The sequence below is a fragment of the Pristiophorus japonicus genome, unplaced genomic scaffold, assembly GCF_044704955.1.
Source record: "Pristiophorus japonicus isolate sPriJap1 unplaced genomic scaffold, sPriJap1.hap1 HAP1_SCAFFOLD_158, whole genome shotgun sequence".
NCBI lineage: Eukaryota > Metazoa > Chordata > Chondrichthyes > Pristiophoridae > Pristiophorus > Pristiophorus japonicus.
Genome location: NW_027251257.1, coordinates 775831 through 789996, shown reverse-complemented (window position 1 = coordinate 789996; position 14166 = coordinate 775831). Strand labels below are relative to the sequence as shown.

General features: G+C 47.7%; 1 pseudogene; it reads right to left on the bottom strand.

Moving 5' to 3' along the window:
- The window catches only part of LOC139243034 (zinc finger protein 850-like), a 31894-nt pseudogene that overhangs the window by 15272 nt on the left and 2456 nt on the right, over positions 1-14166 (bottom strand).

Below are 14166 nucleotides of genomic sequence, written 5' to 3'. Positions count from 1 at the left end.
GTTTCTTAACCGATAAGGGGTTATGGGGAAGTGGACTTGAGTCCATGACCGGATCAGCCATGATCGTATTAAATGGCGGAGCAGGCTCGAAAGGCCGAATGGCCTACCCCTATTTCTCATGTTAGCTCGGCACTAAGTAACGCCTTTAGGAGATGGTAAGAAATCCGAGGTGTGGAGAGTGAGAATAAAATATCTAATATTCCTTTACCCACTAGGACCCGGTTGCAAACAGACACTGACATCACTCACTTTATTCCTGCACCAAGATGGCCGCACATGCGCTTTGCTACTCACTGAATCAAGATGTCGGAGCGTTGAACCTGACTTCCTGCACAAAGATGGCCGCCGTTAACCTGGGCCTGTGACCGGGAGAAAGCCCCGAAGCTGCAACCGCCGATATTCCCGTTATTATTCAGGGCTTGCGGCGGGCACCACTTGTTTACGAAGCCTTCCCCGCGAGGCGCTGGTCCATTGCTCCTCTGCTTCCCGTTGAAAAGGATCGTTTCTTCGAAGCACATGTTTTGCATGTCTGGTCCGCCATCACACGCACCGCGCATGCTCCAAACCCAGTCAGGGCCCGTGCCTGCGCACTGAGCTGCTGTCGTCTGGGTGCGGCACATTCTTCCCGCGGTGAATGCTGGGTATCGTCCCACGCCATTGATGGACTGCATTCGTTCACAGAGCAGCATTTATTCTGATTGCATTGGCCACTGAACCACGGTTAGACTTTGTGCTGATGTTAATAAAGCCCTGTACGTGAGCTGGAGATTAATATCCTATTGAATAAATCAGCTTTTTACAAACATAGTGTGTTGAATATTTGATTTCTCCATAATAAGAGGACACTAATTAATGTTCCCTTACCGACGGTTCCATTGTGGGCCTTTTCTTACTCTGGATTATTTCACTTCTCACCCAGTTAATCTTTTACAACATCAAGTCCCAAGGTTGTTCCATTTGAGTATACGGCTTGTTGGTGCCATAGACTGAACCGGAGTATCTCACATTACACTCATCTGACGTTCCTTTCAACCAACCCTTGAAAGAACTATCTTGCTAAAGACTGTAAATCCGTTATTTTGTATATTGTTTAACACTTTTTTGAATGCGGTTACTGCATGTTCTGCCTTCGAAATGTTCTGACTTCATAATTCTCTTTGCTGTTTTTGAGAGGGAACGTTTCAAGGACACCCTCAAAGCCTCCTTGATAAAGTACAACATCCCCACTGACACCTAAGAGTCCCTGGCCAAAGACCACCCTGAGTGGAGGAGGAGCATCTGGGAGAGTGCTGGGCACCTCGAGTCTCATCGCCAAGGGCATGCAGAAAACAAGCGCAGGCAGCGGAAGGAGTGTACGGCAAACCAGACTCCCTACCCGCCCTTTCCTCCAGTGACTGTCTGACCCGTCTGCGACAGAGACTGTAATTCCCATATTGGACGGTACAATTAACTGGGGGCTCACTTTTAGAGTGGAAGCAAGTCTTCCTCGATTTCAAGGGACTGCCTATGATGATGATCAGTGATCCCTGAATTTACTGTCTCAGTGTAAGTGGTTTCTGGATTTGGTGTCACAATGTAAGTGGTCCCTGGGTTTGGTGTCTCAGTTTAAGTGGTGCCTGGATTTGGTGTCACAATGCGAGTACATAAGAACATAAGAAATGGGAACAGGAGTAGGCCATACGGCCCCTCGAGCCTGCTCCGCCATTCAATAAGATCATGGCTGATCTGTTCATGGACTCAGCTCCACTTCCCCGCCTGGTCCCCATAACCCCTTATCGTTTAAGAAACAGTCTAAAATAAAGAGACCATGCGCTGTTCCTCCTCCCACTGCCTGGGGGAATGGGGCAGATATTTCAAGAGACAGGGACTCCCCTTTCTCTGCATATTTATAGTTAAAGGGACAGTCCAGTTTATCTTGGGGCGTCGGAGGACTTCACTAACAGAGCTCCCATTAACAGTCGCTCCCTTCTGTACTGTGCAGTGATTGTAAAGTTGTCTATTTCAGTGACTTGAGCCTTTCTAAAATGTCTCACTGTTTTTGATGATCCATGTAACTTGCTTGCAGAATTGGAAAGAGTTCCGAATTGTGCAGTGTGAGAGGTTTTGGTTAAAGGTAGAGTAAAATTTTTTCAAAATATTCTGTTCTAACCCTCCCCCAATCCCCCAAATTTTAGAACACTGCAGTACTGACTGGGAAGGTCCAAGTTCGATCCTTGATCTGGGATGTGAGCTGATCTCAGCCAAGGCAGCAGTTCAGGGATTATAATTTTCCTCAGTACCACTGGACTAAATAAGAGTAAAAATCAGCCAGTGCCCCTGCTCTTCATATCGATCCAGGGGCCTCAACTGGAAAGTGTGTGGATGTCACTTGAGGACAGGATTTGAGGCTCTGATGCCTACCACAGTGGAAATCCTGCTGGCACTCACTGAGTCGACTGACTGTGAGGCACTAGATGTTAACTAATGTCTGTGGAATTGCACCCAGCCAGATTCAGCATTTTCTGGAGATAATAAATCTCAGACGCTGAAAGGAATGTTGAATTTAGACAGTGAGGCTGGAGGGAGAGTGTCTCGAATATGGAATTTACAGCTTCAGAGGGGACAGAATGTTCGATAGAATCTAGAATTGTCTGTTCTTAATTTCTATCTTGTACATAGTGTAACAACGTTTGTAACCACCATTTATTTACAGGGTATTCGAAGGGGAGGATCTGCAGCTGGGAAACTCAAACTGATCATCGTGTCAAGATTTGACAGATTCCCGGATTGATCAGGATCACCTTATCATCAGCCTTTGTAAAAACACCAATCACAGCGGGGAGAAACAGGACACATGTTGTGTGTGTGGATGCACCTTCAACCAATCGTTCAGCCTGTGAGACTGGTGATCCCACCTGACTCAACACTGTAAATGTGGGGTCAGTGGGAATGGATGCTGTTGTGTATATAAAGTGATTCAGTCTCATCTCACCAACTGACATTCGAGGAGTTAGATAACAGACTTTCTCCTGTGAATATAGAGCTGGGTTATTGGCCCGTGATGTGTTTACTTGTTCATCTTGGTGACTCTAAACCTTTGCCAATTATTTGATGTGATCAGTTTACATGTACGTATTTTTAAAATATATTTGCTGAGTGGATTAAATTTAAATTGAAACCAAGTTTGCAGGCGTGATGCTCCATTCACACATTGAGGTGAAAGAGATGCTGTGGGGCATACAATAAGTCCAGTATCTGAAAGTGATTAACAGACCGGGTTTTGTGTTTAGTGATCCCGGGCGTGTTACCGACGCCTTCCTTCGATACCAAGGCAAGGACTCTGGAAGGTAAGGAGTACTGGGACTTGTTCCTGAGAGTAACCAAAGATATGAGAACTGAAATAATCTAGAGTTAGAAAGGACAAAAGGCCCAAAATGGAACAGTCGGTAACAGGACATAAATTAATCTCCTCTTATCTTGGAGACATCAAATATCGACACACTCTGTTATTTAAAATATCAAAATATTAAATTCCAACCCAGTTATAGGGTTATTCACATCAGCAGAACAAACCCCAACTGACAGAATGAACATGATTCAGTCAGGATGCAATTAACAGCAGCAATTACAGTAGAGTCCAAACACTGCAGTCACTTGTCAATTCGCTGGAGTCTCAGCAGGTTGGAAGACAGAGTGAATCCCTTCCCACATACAGAGTAGGTGAATGGCCTCTCCCCAGTGTGAACTCTCTGCTGCCTCAGCATGTTCGATGACTGAGTGAATCCCTTCCCACACTCAGACAAGATGAACAGCCTCTCCCCAGTGTGACTGTGACGATGCATTTTCAGCTTACATGGTTTGGTTCAGTTCTGCACCTGCTGTGCAGAGAGTGAGAATAAAATGAATGAGCTACTGATTTTCTCTGCCGGGCTGGCTCAATAGGGCGAGCCTGTGCTGGTGCAAGAGAGTGTGCTGGGCTAGTCCAAGAAGGTGAGCGCGGGCTGGCCCAATAGGGTGAGCCCGGGCTGGCCCAATAGGGTGAGCCAGGGCTGGCCCAATAGGGTGAGCCAGGGCTGGCCCAATAGGGTGAGCCAGGGCTGGCCCAATAGGGTGAGCCAGGGCTGGCCCAATAGGGTGAGCCAGGGCTGGCCCAATAGGGTGAGCCAGGGCTGGCCCAATAGGGTGAGCCAGGGCTGGCCCAATAGGGTGAGCCAGGGCTGGCCCAATAGGGTGAGCCCGGGCTAGCCCAGGGTCACCAGACAACAATCAGCACAAAGCTCCCTTTCGGGGGCCACTGACCTGGGCACAAACATGTGGTCCAATCAAACTGAGACACCCTGAAGCCCCACCCACCCTTTGTCCCTGCCATGTCAAAGCTCCGAGCAGAGCGCTTGCTTTGGGAGTCTCGTATTGGGCATATGGACAGCCGGATTTTCAGAGTACACTCCATAATCCCTCACTGTTGACAGTGTCAAAGGCCTTGGTCAGGTCAAAGAAGGTTGAACCAACCCCACAGTCACTGACACCAATCTCCTCCCATGTGATATAAACCAACCCTTGTCACTGACACCAAGTGGACTGGGAAAATATGTTCAAAGGTTAGACTGTAGAAATGCAATGGCAAACATTTAAGGAGATAGTTCATAACTCTCAGCAAAGATTTATTCAAGTGAGAAATAAAGATGCTAAGAGAAGGATGAACCATCCCTGGCTAACTGAGGAAGTAAAGGATGGTATCAAATTGAAAAAGGCATACAATGTTGCAAAGGACAGTGGGAGGCCAGAGGATTGGGACATTTTTAGAAACCAGCAAAGGACGACTAAAAAATGATCAAGACAGAAAAGATAGCTGATGAGAGCAAACTAGCAAGAAATATAAAAAGAAACAGTAAGAATTTCTACAGGTATATAAAAAGGAAACGAGTAGCTAAAGTAAACATTGGTCCCTGAGAAGATGAGACTGGAGAATTAATAATGGGAAACACGGAAATGGCAGAGACTTTAAACAAATATTTTGTATCGGTCTTTACAGTAGAGGACACTAAAAACATCCCAACAGTTGATAATCAAGGAGCTATTGCGGGGTGTGGGGGTGGAGCAAACTTAAAACAGTCACTATCACTAGAGATAAAGTACTAATCAAACTAATGGGACTAAAGGTGGACAAGTCCCCTGGACCTGATGACATGCATCCCAGGGTCTTAAAAGAAGTGGCTGCAGAAATATTGGATGCATCGGTTGTAATCTACCAAAATTCCCTGAATTCTGGAGGTCCCAGCGGATTGCAAAACCGCACATGTCACAGCCTGATTTAAGAAAGGAGGGAGACAGAGAGCAGGAAACTATAGACCAGTTAGCCTGCCTTCTATCATTGAGAAAATACTGGAGTCCAGCATTAAGGAAGTAGAAGCAGGACATTTAGAAAATCATATTGCAGTCAAGCAGAGTCAGCATGGTTTTATGAAAGGGAAATCATGTTTGACAAATTTGCTGGAGTTGTTTGAGGATGTAACAAGCAGAGTGCGTAAAGGAGAACCAGTTGATGTTGTATATTTGGATTCACAGAAAGCATTCCATATGGTGCCACACAATAGGTTACTTCACAAGCTAAGAGTTCACTGGGTTGGGGGTAATATATCAGCATGGATAGAGGATTGGCAAACTAACAGAAAACAGAGTGTCAGGATAAATGGATAATTTTTAGGTTGGCAAACTGTAACTAGTGGGGTGCCACAGGGATCAGTGCTGGGGCCTCAATTATTTACAATTGATATTAATGACTTGGATGAAGGGACCGAGTGTAATGCAGCCAAATTTGCTGATGATACAAAGATAGGTGGGAAAGTAAGTTGTGAAAAGGATGCAATGAATTTACAAAGGGATATAAATAGGTTCAGTGAGTGGGCAAAAATCTGGCAGATGACTATAATCTGGTAAAATGTCAGGTTATCTTCTTTGGTAGGAAAAAATGTTTTTAAATTATTTAAATGGGGACAATTACAAAATGCTGTAGTACAGATGGATCTGGGGCTTTTTGTACATGAAACTCAAAAAGATAGCATGCAGGTACAGCAAGTAATCAGGAAGGCAAATGGAATTCTGGCCTTTATTGCAACGGGGATGGAGTATAAAAGCAGAAAAGTCCTGCTACAACTGTACGGGGTGTTGGTAAGACCACACCTGGAGTACTGCACACAGTTTTGGTCTGGACTTGTCTCCATTCCCGTGCTGAGGGGATTGCAACACCAGACGGGAGGGGCAACATTTGGGGACACTGATTCCTCACCAATTCCCATTCCCCTTTCTGGTGGATAATGGAGGGGCCACTGTGTGTAATGTGCAAGTCAGTAAGAATTGTCAGCAAGCTCTTTCGAATTGGAGATTTTATTCAGTGGAAAGGTTCACACACTATTGTAGATTTTGTACCAAAAATTAATTAGGATTAAAGTAAAAGTTCTTTATTTCATTGCAAACCAATTTCTGTTGCAAGTTACTGAATTAAGAGGAAAGATAACACACAGCATTTCTTAAATGGATATTACAGGCCCGAGAACACCATCAGCAACATATTCAGAATATTAAAGTCCAGCCCAGTTATAGGGGTATTGACATCAGCAGAAACAAACCCCAACTGTCAGAATGAACATGGTTCAGTCGAGATGTGATTATCATCATCATCATGGCAGTCCCTCGAAACGAGGATGACTTGCTTCCATGCCAAAAAAAAGGCCGAGTTCACAGGTGTTTCGCATAAAGAACCCGAACTACATCCTGGAGGGTGGAAGATGCCTGTGCGTGGATTTTTTTTAACGTGTGGTGGCTGTGTGGCTTGACAGAGCTAGGTCTTGGTCCAGTGGCAAGGATTACCCAAGACAACTAGAGACCAGTTCTGCTGCAGGGACCTCGCGTGCACACATATCGCAGTGTGGGCTGGCCCATACTGCCCCAGGTCTCAGGCCCTGAACTCACGCCTCCCCTGCGCCCCGATCACATACCTCCACAGTCTCTCGCTGCTCCTGCTGCATCTGCCCACACTCCAATCACCGATTTGGACCTCGCTGCTGTCACCCCCCTGCACCAGCTCACGCTGGACCTTGTAGTGGCTCCCTGGGTCGCACGCCGCTCCTTTTATGGCCCAGACCTGCCGCTGATGATTTCTCGGTCAGGGCCCCCATGCTGCACCCTGGGCTGCATGCCGCTCCTTATGCGGTGCAGCAAGTAATCAGGAAGGCAAATGGAATGCTGGCCTTTATTGCAAGGGGGATGCAGTATAAAAGTAGGGAAGTCCTCTACACCTGTACAGGGCGTTGGTAAGACCACACCTGGAGTACTGCACACAGTTTTGGTCTGGACTTGTCTCCATTCCCGTGCTGAGGGAATTGCTACACCAGACGGGAGGGACAACATTTGGGGACACTGATTCCCCACCAATTCCCATTCCCCTTCTTTCTGGTGGATAATGGAGGGGCCACTGTGTGTGTAATGTGCAAGTCAGTAAGAATTGTCAGTAAGCTCTTTCTAATTGGAGATTTTATTCAGTGGAAACTTTCACACACTATTGTAGATTTGTAACAAAGATCAATTTCGGATTAACGTAAAAGTTCATAATTTTTTTGAGAACTAAATTTCTGTTGAGAGTTGCTCAATTAAGGGGAAAGATAACACACAGCATTTCTTAAATGGACACTGCAGCCCCGAGAACACAATCAGCAATATATCCAGAATATTAAAGATCAGCCCAGTTATAGGGTTATTAACATCAGCAGAAACAAACCCCAACTGTCAGAATGAACATGGTTCAGTCGAGATGTGATTAACAGCAGCAATAACAGCAGATTCCAAACCCTGCAGTCACTTGTGAACTCGCTGGTGCCTCAGCAGGTGTGATGACTGAGTGAATCCCTTCCCACACTCAGAGCAGGTGAACGGTCTCTCTTCAGTGTGAACTCGCTGGTGTTTCAGCAGGTCGGATGAACAAGTGAATCCCTTCCCACACTCAGAGCAGGTGAACGGTCTCTCTTCAGTGTGAACTCGCTGGTGTTTCAGCAGGTCGGATGAACAAGTGAATCCCTTCCCACACTCAGAGCAGGTGAACGGTCTCTCTTCAGTGTGAACTCGCTGGTGTTTCAGCAGGTCGGATGAACAAGTGAATCCCTTCCCACACTCAGAGCAGGTGAACGGTCTCTCTTCAGTGTGAACTCGCTGGTGTTTCAGCAGGTCGGATGAACAAGTGAATCCCTTCCCACACTCAGAGCAGGTGAACGGTCTCTCCCCAGTGTGAACTCGCTGGTGTTTCAGCAGGTGGGATGACTGAGTGAATCGCTGCCCACACTCGGGGCAGGTGAATGGCTTCTCCCCAGTGTGAACTCGCTGGTGTTTCAGCAGGTGGGATGACTGAGTGAATCGCTGCCCACACTCGGGGCAGGTGAACGGTCTCTCCCCAGTGTGAACGCGCTGGTGAGTTACAAGTTGGGATGATGAGTGTATTCCTTCCCACACACGGGGCAGGTGAACGACCTCTCCCAGGTGTGACTGCGTCGATGAATTTCCAGCTCAGACGGTGATCTGAATACCTTCCCACAGTCACCACATTTCCACGGATTCACCAGGGTGTGGGTATCCTTGTGATTCTCCAGGTTGGATGATCAGTTGAAGCCTCGCCCACACACAACATGTTTACAGTTTCTCCGTGCTGTGAATGGTGCGATGTTTTTCAGGCTGTGAACTGGTTAAAGCTCTTTCCGCAGTCAGTGCACTGGAACATTCACTCGGGTGTGTGCGTCTCGGTGCTTTTCCAGTCACACTGATATTTGAAATCATTTCCCACAGGCAGCACAAACATTTCTCCTTCCACTTTCAAAGGCCGATGATATTCAGGTCCTGATGAATTGATTGACTCTGTCAGATCTTGACGTGATGTTTGGTTTGTGTTTCCTGTCTGAAAATCTCCCCTTCTAATACCCTGTAAAAGGAGATAACAAAAATCATCACTGTCAGTACAAGACAGAAATTCAGAATAGACATATCTAGTTTCCATGGAACATTCTTTCCTCTCTTGTTCTTCCAAAGCTGTAAATCCCTGTCCCACACATTGTCCCTCCTGCTGTGCTGAAATCCAAATCATCGCACATCTCCAGACTGTTTCTCCTCCACTTCCAGTTTTCACCCACCACCCCTGCGCTCACTGACCGACATTGGCTCCCGGTTAAGCAACGCCTCGATTTCAGAATTCTCCTCCTGGTTTACAAATCCCTCCACGGCCTTGACCCTCCCTATCTCTGTGACCTCCTCCCCCTGAGACAGCCTCTAACTCTGGCCTTGACCCTCCCTCCCCCTGAGACAGCCTCTAACTCTGGCCTTGACCCTCCCTATCTCTGTGACCCCCCTCCCCCTGAGACAGCCTCTAACTCTGGCCTTGACCCTCCCTCCCCCTGAGACAGCCTCTAACTCTGGCCTTGACCCTCCCTCCCCCTGAGACAGCCTCTAACTCTGGCCTTGACCATCCCGGATTAGAATGGCTCCACCAGCGGTGGCCGTGCCTTGAGCTGCCTGGGCCCCAGGCTCGGGAAGTCCCTCCCTGAAGCTCTCCCTCTGTGTCCCCCGACAAGCCGCTGTTTAAAAGCCGCCTCTGTGAGCGGCCTGTCGCTCCCCGGCCTTCACTGATTGTTGTGTCTCGGGGCCCAATGTGTTTGTCCTGGAACACTCTCACACCGCGCGCTGGGAAGCGCCTTCCCGCCTTTTGTGACGTGTGTAAATACCAGTTGTTGTTGTTGCGGCTCAGCCAATCAGCGGCACAGGTCCCGCCCCTCGGGCTCCCCGATTGGTTGGAGGACCCGCCGCCGGCTCGCTCCTCCAGCCCCGCCCCGCTCGCTCCCCATTGGTCGGAAGCTCCCGTCAATCAGGCCGTGGGCCCGGGTCACGTGTCCCTCGAGCGCGCTCCGCCAGACTGTGTGACGTGTGTCGGGGACCCGGATGTGCGGACTCTCAGGTTTGGATTTGCCTTTATTCTCCCCCTCCCCCCCGCGCCATTCTCTACCCAATCGGAGCGGAGAAAACTCACTTTACGTCACCGATCGCGGCTCTTTAACGGACACAAACACCTTTCCCCGGAAGGCCCCGCGCCACAGGACCCGATCGCGCAGGCGCAGCTCCCAGTGTGGGGGGGCTGTTCCTGTCCGCTGGGCGTGCGCTGCTGTTACCGATGCTGACCGAGAGGCGGCGCTGTGCGGGACGCAGTTCCCGGTGCGCAGGCGCGGACTCTGGGCTATCAGTCACCCATCAGGCAGTGCGACTGCTGGTGAGACCTGTGACGTCATAGAACCCCAGACAGTGACATCACAGAAGGAGGCCATTCGGCCCATCGTGTCCCTGCCGGCCGGCACAGAGCTCTCCAGCCTGATCCCACTGTACAGCTCTCGGTCCTTAACCCTGGAAGTAACGGCACAAAATAGAAAGACTTATATTTATATAGCGCCTTTCACAACCAGCAAACGCCTCAAAGCTTTTCACAGAGAATGAAGTTCTGTTGGAGCGTAGTCACTGTTGTAATGTGGGAAACGCGGCAGTCAATCTGTGCACAGCAAGATCCCACAGACAGCAACGTGATAATGACCAGATAAACGTTTTGTTATTTTGATTGAGGGATATTGTCCAGGATGCCAGGGATAACTCCCCTGGTCTTCAAAATAGGATCGTTTACATCCACCAAATAGAGAGTTGACAGGGCCTCGGTTTAATGCCTCATCCGAAAGATGGCTCCTCAGCACTGCAGTGTCAGCCTACAGTTTTTGTGCTCAAGTTCCTGGAGTCGAACTTGAACCCACAACCTTCTGACTCGGAGATGAGAGTGCTACCCACTGAACCACAGCTCACCCCTCTGCTAAGGGACATAGGTCCTTGCTATCCACTCTATCCAGGCCCTCATAATTTTATACACCTCAATTAGGTCTCCCATCTAATCCTTCTTCCAAGTACTTTAATTCTATACCCCACGAGTTATTGACCATTCTGCCAAGGCAAAGAGGTCCTTCCTATCCACTTTATCTAGGCCTCTCAAGTGCATATCCAGGTACTTTTAAATGCTATGACGGTTTCTGTCTCTACCACCCTTTCAGGCAGTGAGTTCCAGACTCCCACCATCCTCTGGATGAAAAAACTTCTCCTCAAATCCCATCTACACCTTTGACCAATTAATTGAAATCTATGCCCCCAAGTTATTGACCCCTCTACTAAGGGAAATAGGTCCTTCCTGTCCACACTATCTAGGCCCCTCATAATTTTATACACCTCAATAAGGTCTCCCCTCTGCCTCCTCTGTTCCAAAGAAAACAACCCCACCCTATCCAATCTGTCCTCAGAGGTAAAATTCTCCAGTCCAGGCAACGTCCTCATAAATCTTTGTACCCTCTCTGCTGCAATCATATCTTTCCTGTAATGTGGTGACCAGAACTGCATGCAGTACTCTAGCTGTGGCCTAACTAGAAGCCAGCCAGAGTCAGCACCTTCAGGGGAGGAGAGGAGGGGAACCAGTGAGTGTAGAACTGAACCCAGACAGAAACAGCACCTTCAGGGGAGGAGAGGGAGGGGGAACCAGTGAATGGGGAACTGAACCCAGACAGAGTAAGCACCTTCTGGGGAGGACAAGGAGGGGGAACCAGTGAGTGTGGAACTGAACCCAGACAGAGTCAGCACCTTCTGGGGAGGGGAGGAGAGTGACGGGGAACCAGTGAGTGTGGAACTGAACCCAGCCAGAGTCAGCACCTTCAGGGGAGGGGAGGAGAGGGACAGGGAACCAGTGAGTGTGGAACTGAACCCAGCCAGTCAGCACCTTCAGGGGAGGGGAGGAGAGGGACAGGGAACCAGTGAGTGTAGAACTGAACCCAGCCAGAGTCAGCACCTTCAGCAAGGAAAAAATGTTGGAGATGATGTAATGGGGTTGGATTTCAGCACGGGAAGTAGGGATAGTGTGTGTGACAGGGATTTACAGCTGTGGGGAAACCAGACAGGAATGTGTGTACCACAGAAACTAGAATTAACTGTTCTGAATTTCTATCCTGTCCTTAGTGATTATTTTTGTAAACTCCTTTTACAGGGGATTAAAAGGGGAGGATTTGCAGATGGGAAACGCAAACCAAATATTACCATGATCTGACAGTCACTCGATCCACGGCAAGATGAATATCACTGGCCTTTGAATGTGGAAGGAGAAATGTTTCTCTGTTCTGCCTGTGGGAAAAGATTTCAAACATCAGTGTGACTGGAAAAGCACCAAGACACATACACCTGAGTGAGAGTGTTCCAGTGCACTGCCTGTGGAAAGAGCTTTAATCAGTTACACAGCCTGAATAAATATCGCACCATTCACAGCGGGGAGAAACTGTAAACGTGTTCTGTGTGGGCGAGGCTTCAACTGATCATCCAACCTGGAGAGACACAAGGACACCCGCATCATGGAGAAACCGTGGGAATGTGAGGACTGTGGAAAGGGATTCCGTTCCCCGTCCCTGCTGGAAACTCATCGACGCAGTCAAACTGGGGAGAGGCCGTTCACCTGCTCCGTGTGTGGGAAGGGATTCACTATTTTATCCAACCTTCTGGCTCACCAGCGTATCCATACTGGGGAGAGACCATTTACCTGCTGTGTGTGTGGGAAGGGTTTCATGCAGTCATCCAGTCTGCTGAAACACCAGCGAGTTCACACTGGGGAGAGGCGGTTCACCTGCTGTGTGTGTGGGAAGAGATTCACTCAGTCATGCAATCTCACTGCACACCAAGTTGTTCACACCAATAGGAGACCATTTAAATGTTCTGACTGTGAGAAGAGCTTTAAAAGCAACTCCTCACCCCCTTCACCCCAACCCCTCCTTCACCCCTACACCCCAACCCCTCCTTCACCCCTACACTCCAACCCCTCACCACAACTCCTCTCTTACCCCTACTCTCCAGCCCTCTCATCTTCAGTTGAAAGGAAAACGACAGATTGTACCAGTCAGGATTTGAAAGATTCTCGATGTCCTTAGGAGTTGGGATCTTTCTGTATTGTGTCCATTCGAGGAGATCGATAACAGACTTTCTCCTGTGAATATAGAGATGGATTATTGGGTCGTGATGTGTTTACTTGTTCATCTTGTTCACTCTAAACCTTTGCCAATTATTTGATGTGATTGGTTTACTTGTACATATTTTTAAAAATACATTTTGCTGAGTGGATTCAAATTTAAATTGAAACCAGGTTTGCAGGCGTGAATATCCATTCACACATCGAAGGTGAGAGAGATGCTGTGGGGCATACATTAAGTCCAGTAGCTGAAATGACATTTGGAAAAGCAAAGTTAGTTGTTTGACAAATTTGCTGGAATTCTTTGAGGATCTAACACGCAGATGGATAAGGGGGAAAAAGTGGATGCGGTGTATTTGGATTTCCAGAAGGCATTCGATAAGGTGCACATAAGAGGTTATTGCACAAGATAAAATCTCATGGTGTTGGGGATAATATATTAGCATGGATAGAGGATTGGCTAGCTAACAGAAAACAGAGAGTGGGGATAAATGGGTCATTTTCAGGTTGGCAGACGTTAACAGGGATCGGTGCTGGGGCCTCAACTATTTACAATCTATATTAATGACTTGGATGAAGGGACCAAGTGTAATGTAGCCAAGTTTGCTGATAATACAAAGATGGATGGGAAAGCAAGCTGTGAGGAGAACACAAAAAAATCTGCAAAGGGATATAGACAGGCTAAGTGAGTGGGCAAACATTTGTCAGATGGAGTATAATGTGGGAAAATGTGAGGTTATCCACTTTGGCAGGACAAATAAAAAAGCAAATTATAATTTAACTGGAGAGACATTACAAAATGCCGCAGTACAGAGGGACCTGGGGGTCCTTGTGAATGAAACAAATGGTTAGCATGCAGGTATAGCAAGTAATCAGGAAGAAAAATAGAATGTTGGCCTTTATTGCAAGGGGATAGAGTATAAAAGCAGAGATGTTCTACCAGAACTGTACAGGGCATTGGTGAGGCCACACCTAGAGTACTGCGTACAGTTTTGGTCTCCGTATTTAAGAAAGGATATACTTTCATTGGAGGCAGTTCAGAGAAGATGCACTAGATTGATTCATGAAATGAAGCGGCTATCTTATGAAGAAAGGTTGAGCCTATACTCATTGGAGTTTAGAAGAATGAG